Source organism: Sceloporus occidentalis, unplaced genomic scaffold (assembly GCF_023333645.1).
Source record: "Sceloporus occidentalis isolate IW3139 unplaced genomic scaffold, rSceOcc1.0.p SCAF_21, whole genome shotgun sequence".
NCBI lineage: Eukaryota > Metazoa > Chordata > Lepidosauria > Squamata > Phrynosomatidae > Sceloporus > Sceloporus occidentalis.
In genome coordinates this window covers 15474350-15480573 of record NW_028317001.1, presented here as the reverse complement: position 1 = coordinate 15480573, position 6224 = coordinate 15474350, and the positions used below count along the sequence as shown (strand labels likewise).

Below are 6224 nucleotides of genomic sequence, written 5' to 3'. Positions count from 1 at the left end.
CAGCTCTAACAAATCCCAGCCCCCCCCCCATCTACCTAACCTATACTTCGACCCACAATCCCCACCCAAATTTACAAACTAAAGAAATTAACTATACTATTAGCAATTAAAACCTAAAAATAACAAAATACAACTTTAAAACACAAACAGACATATCGACAGACAAAGCTTACAAACAAAATCACAAGGGCCTTTTCTTAGCACCACTGGATTGAAAATATATTTTTTGTATTCATTATTGACAATAATAATATTAGTTCACTATTGGGATTTCTTTGGCTTCTCTCCTGTATGGCCTCTCTGATGTGACACTAGGATTGACTTCAAATAAAAACCTTTCCCACAACGCTGTCATTTGTATGGCTTCTCTCTTGTGTGGACTCTCTGATGCCTCACTAGGTTTGACTTCTGAGAGAAACATTTCCCACAATGCTGGCATTTGTATGGCTTCGCTCCTGTGTGGATTCTCTGATGTGACACTAGGATTGACCTCAAATAAAAACATTTCCCACAATGCTGGCATTTGTATGGCTTCTCTCCTGTGTGGACTCTCTGATGTCTCACTAGGTGTGACTTTGTAGAAAAACATTTCCCACAATGCTGGCATTTGTATGGCTTCTCTCCTGTGTGGACTCTCTGATGCCTCACTAGGTGTGACTTCTGAGAAAAACCTTGCCCACAATGCTGGCATTTGTATGGCTTCTCTCCTGTGTGGATTCTCTGATGTGTCAATAGGTATGACTTCAGAGAAAAACATTTGCCACAATGCTGGCATTTGTATGGCTTCTCTCCTGTGTGGACTCTCTGATGCATCTCTAGGACTGACCTCCGAGAAAAAAATTTCCCACAATGCTGGCATCTGTATGGCTTCTCTCCTGTGTGGACTCTCTGATGCCTCACTAGGTGTGACTTTGTAGAAAAACATTTCCCACAATGCTGGCATTTGTATGGCTTCTCTCCTGTGTGGATTCTCTGATGGATCACTAGGTCTGACTTCGAAGAAAAACCTTTCCCACAATGCTGGCATTTGGATGGCTTCTCTCTTGTGTGGACTCTCTGATGCCTCACTAGGTTTGACTTCTGAGAGAAACATTTCCCACAATGCTGGCATTTGTATGGCTTCGCTCCTGTGTGGACTCTCTGATGTGTCAGAAGGCTTGACTTCTGAAAAAAACATTTCCCACAATGCTGGCATTTGTATGGCTTCTCTCCTGTGTGGACTCTTTGATGTGACCCTAGGATTGACTTCAAATAAAAAGATTTCCCACAATGCTGGCATTTGTATGGCTTCTCTCCTGTGTGGATTCTTTGATGTGACACTAGGATTGACTTCAAATAAAAACATTTCCCACAATGCTGGCATTTGTATGGCTTCTCTCCTGTGTGGACTCTTTGATGTGACCCTAGGATTGACTTCAAATAAAAAGATTTCGCACAATGGTGGCATTTGTATGGCTTCTCTCCTGTGTGGACTCTCTGATGCGTCACGAGGTTTGACTTCCGACAAAAACCTTTCCCACAATGCTGGCATTTGTATGGCTTCTCTCCTGTGTGGACTCTTTGATGTGACCCTAGGATTGACTTCAAATAAAAAGATTTCGCACAATGCTGGCATGTGTGTGGCTTCTCTCCAGTGTGGACTCTCTGACGTCTCACTAGGTGTGACTTTGTAGAAAAACATTTCCCACAATGCTGGCATTTGTATGGCTTCTCTCCTGTGTGGAGTCTCTGATGCATGACTAACATTGACTTGTAAGCAAATTTTCCCCCACAATGCTGACATTTATGTGACTTCTTTCTTGTGTGGATTCTCTCATGACTGACAAGTGATTCTGTAAACAAGGAAAATGACAGACAAGACTAATCTCAGCATTAAGAGAAGAAGATGTTACCCCAAGATTTAGCCCCACGTTCACCCCTGCCTATTTGAAATTAGATTAATAAAGTTGGTGTGAGTGACCTGGGCATGACCCTGTTCTGGATGCCCCCAAATCCATATAATGATTGTATCCTTACTCATCGGAGCTACCAAAGAAGAGACTGTATGGGGACTGCCTTGAGGGAATCAGTGGAAGCAGATAGTCAAAGGACTGTTGGAAAAAATATTCCATTAAAAACGTGCAAAAATACTTTGATTGACAGGTGGCATGATATCCTGTGAGAGTGCCATAGAGTCCTGAGTCAAAAGCTAACTGCAGGGGTCCCTCCATGGTGTTTGGCACTAGGAGATAACTCACAAACAATACAGTATACAGCTGATTGGTGTGGATTAGATTGGAGTTGTGTGTACAAGAGATGGTGAAGTTGATGGAAGTCAGAGAGGAGAGCTTGCAAATATTTGTATTATTATTTGTATGAAACCAATTGTGTTTCTGATTTATTTTTAATTGAAAAGTGGTCAGTGAATTGCCAATATCTATATCTGGATATTTGTTTCCATACTCTGCTATGTTATTCTTGAGCTGCATCTGGAAGTGTCACCCTCAGATTGCGCTGTATATTGGCTTTTGAACGCAATAGGAATTCAGAGCCAAGAAGGACCAAGAGCCAGTGTGCTAATCCTTTTTGTCTGAGATATTTCCACCAAGCACCCATTGAATTTAATTTGGATTCAAACCATTCTCTCCCCCAGGAATCTTTCTAAATTGATATAAAGGAGCCCTGGTGGCGCAGTGGTTAAATGCCTGTACTGCAGCCATTCACTCAAAACCACAAGGTTGCGAGTTCAAGACCAGCAAAAGGGCCCAAGCTCGACTCAGGCTTGCATCCTTCCGAGGTCGCTAAAATGAGTACCCAGACTGTTGGGGGCAAATTAGCTTACTTGCTAATTAGCTTACTTGCTGTTCACCGCTATGATCTTTGGAATAGCGGTATATAAATAAAACAAATTATTAATTATTATTATAAACCTTTTTGAACACTCGGTTTCTGACCCCAAGAAACAATTACAGTATAAATATCTGCCCTGACTGGCCGTTCTTCGACATCAGTCCAATTACAGACAGAGAGTCTGTCGGTTTACATGGCTAAGCACCTCAATGCACTCACCAACCCCACTTGCCATGGAACTTACTGACTTCTCTCACCATTCTGGACCCTGAACAATTCCAATCAAAATCCACCTAGGTCAAGTTTTACCATTAGCAAAGGTTCACACTGTTCACCACTCCCACCTTTGTTACTAGTCTTTGCGTGTGTGTGTGAACACCTATATCTTTATATGCGTGTATATGTGTATATATTGCTTTTCCCCTAAATAAAACATAAAAACCTATTTCAAAAGCCTTTGGAGTTCTCTGTGCTTCCGGGCCTGGTATAGTTGAACTGAATCCCAAGGTTGCTTTTGCCCCAACCAAACTATATGTCTACTTTCAGCTGAGTACCCCATTCCCCTAAAAGCGTAGCACTTGGGAGTATCCTTCCCGGACTCCAGCATTTTGGGTAACAAAGGGCCTCTGGAATCAACCAAGGAACTAAGCAAGCTCAGGTAGGAAAAGAAACATTAGAAGACAAGCAGGTTTGTGTCCCCCTTTCCTCCCTTCATAGATTTTACTCATAATTGGTAAATGGAACCCCTAAAAATATCTACAAACAAGGATTTGATCCAATTCTCAGAAGTTCTCTCAAACCAGTTCTTAAAATCTGTCAAGTTCATGGCTGCCTCCCAATCCCGAAGGCTCCTCTCCTTTGTTGTCTCTCCAATAGTGCTTCACTAAACTACAAATTCAGATATTCTACAGGATGTTGCTATCACAATTAAACTGCGCTTGAGAGGGATCTAGGACTCCTTAAGGCCAATGTGATTCTAGGCTGCATTAATACGAGTATAGTTTCTAGATCAAGGGAAGTAATAGTGCCACTCTATTCTGCTTTGGTCAGGCCTCACTTGGAATAATCCTCACTTGGAATAATTCTGAGCTCCACAATTCAGTTAGAACATGCCCAGATGAGGGCAACCAAAATGGTGAAGGATCTGGAAACCATCAAGCCCTATGAGGAGCAGCTTAGAGAGCTGGGTATGTTTACCCTGGAGAAAAGAAATTTAAGAGTGGATATAATATCCATGTTTAAATATTGGAAAGGGTTGTATTGAAGACGGAGCAAGCTTGCTTTCTGCTGCTACAGAGAAAAGGAGACATCACAATGGATGCAAGCCACAGGAAAAGAGGTTCCACCTGAACATTAGGAGGAACTTTGGGACAGTAAGAGCTCTTCCACAGTGGAATATACTCCCTTAGAGTTTGGTGCAGTCCTCTTCTTTGGAGGCCTTTAAACAGAGGCTGGATGGTGCTTGGAATGTGTATTCCTGCATGGCAGAAGGGGGTTGAACTGTATGGCCCTTGTGGTCTATTCCAACTCTATGATTCTATAATGCTAGTGGATTCTGGTTCCTTACCCACTGAGGCCACATTCTCATAAGTCTCCATCATTATATAATTGTACATAAGCCGCTGCTTCTTCGTCAAGAGTTTCCATTCGTCCTCGGTAAAATATACAGCCACATCCGCAAAGGTCACCTGCAACAGAAAATAGCCCTCATCCAGAGAGTGACTAAGCAAAAGGGGAGGAAAACACATGGTGCGTCCAAATATTATTTCATCACTTCACAATTCAGTACAGGAAATAAACTTTAAATTCTGTCAGCAAGAAAAACAAACTCCTGCCTTCGAGATCCAGTTTGTCTTGAATCCTTTCAATATAATATACAATATAATAAACAATATAATTTAGGCCATGGGTGGGATATAGACGATGGATTATGATACTCACTATCCCAACACACACAGTAAATTTGGCCACCAAAGAATTATAGTGCATTTAGACATTTCTTGCCACATTTTAGAACCAAATGTCATTATTAAAAAACATTTCTGGGGAGCACTGTGGGCTTGAGGGCCACTGGACCCACCCCATATTTAGATCCAGAGATGTTCTCCCATAGCGCCCAATATTTGACAGATTGGAAAAGCAGGGCACATGTGGACAAGGAACCCAGAAGGCGGTGAAGATGGGCAAAGTTGATTATGAGAAAGATCACACAAGCTAGGAAGGGCACAGCAGTTTACTTTTGCCTCACTCTCCTGGGAAGGGCCATATCCTGTCTCCTTCTTTCATCTCCTCTCCCCACTTTTGAGTTGATGGGGTGCAAACTGAATGACACTCAGGAATTGAAGTGAGCTGAGAAGGGGGAAAGTGGGAAGAGGAGAGAGCAACCGGGACATTTTTAAAAGCCCCTGAAAAAGTGACAGTCCTGATAGAGGATTAACCAGGACTGTCTCTGCTAAATAGGGAGAGTATGTTCTCCGCTTGCTTTCATGAACTGGCCCAGCAGTGACACAGATGGAACTAATAGTCAAGAACCTCGACTCACCAAGGAGTTCTTGTAGGTTTGCATCCTCTTTGTCTTGGAGCCCAACTCCCTCCGTTTGGCCTCTGTGTCGGCCATCAGTTGCGCAGGGGTCCTGGTGGTCTTGCACTTGGGTCACTTCCAGCAAAAGGTGCCCCAAAACTGTGTCCAAGGGGGCCGAGATGAAGTTCCTGAGAAAAGAGACCAGAGATTCATAAAAGGACGCAAATTGGATCTCCTATAAAGAATTAATCCAAATAAATAGAACTGGTTATAGAATAAAGACATGAGAAGATCCTAATGATCAGGGTTATGATCTTTCATGGTTCTTTGACAGACAATTAAGAAAGCTCTTTCTAATGGATAAAAACAATATGGTATTTGCAAATCAGACTCTGATCTAGAACAGGAAATAATGTGGAATAAAGATAACAGCATCCTCCTGGTGACACACGCAAGTGACATATGCCTCCTTTGGGCCAATGCAGAGGTGGGCATCCCCTTCCTCCCTCTGCTTCAAACAAAGCCCCCTGGACCTAGCATAGATTCACTGCAGATCCCCTACACAACAGATACTCCATGCCTTATTAGAGTGGTGAAGGATGAGGGGATGGGGAATTGGAGAGGGCCCTGGTTATGTCCCTGTAGCTAGATGTGAAATGAGGGCATCATAAATACATAAATAAATCATCTGCTGAAACCTCCAGAGTTCCCCAGTGCTTTCCCCCATCATCTGCCCCTTTCCCAAGAAGGCTGCGTCCACACTGCAGAAATAAGACACTTTGACACGACTTTAACTGCTCAGTGTTATGGAATCCTGGGCTTTTTCCTTTGGGACACTTAGCCTTCTCTGCCAGAGAGCTCTGGTGCCACAACA

The 6224-nt window shown here is 42.9% G+C and overlaps 1 pseudogene; it reads right to left on the bottom strand.

The window, feature by feature from the left end:
• Window positions 1–261: 261 nt before the first annotated feature.
• Window positions 262–5514, bottom strand: LOC149301673 (uncharacterized; annotated as a pseudogene).
• Between the last annotated feature and the right edge of the window lie 710 nt (window positions 5515–6224).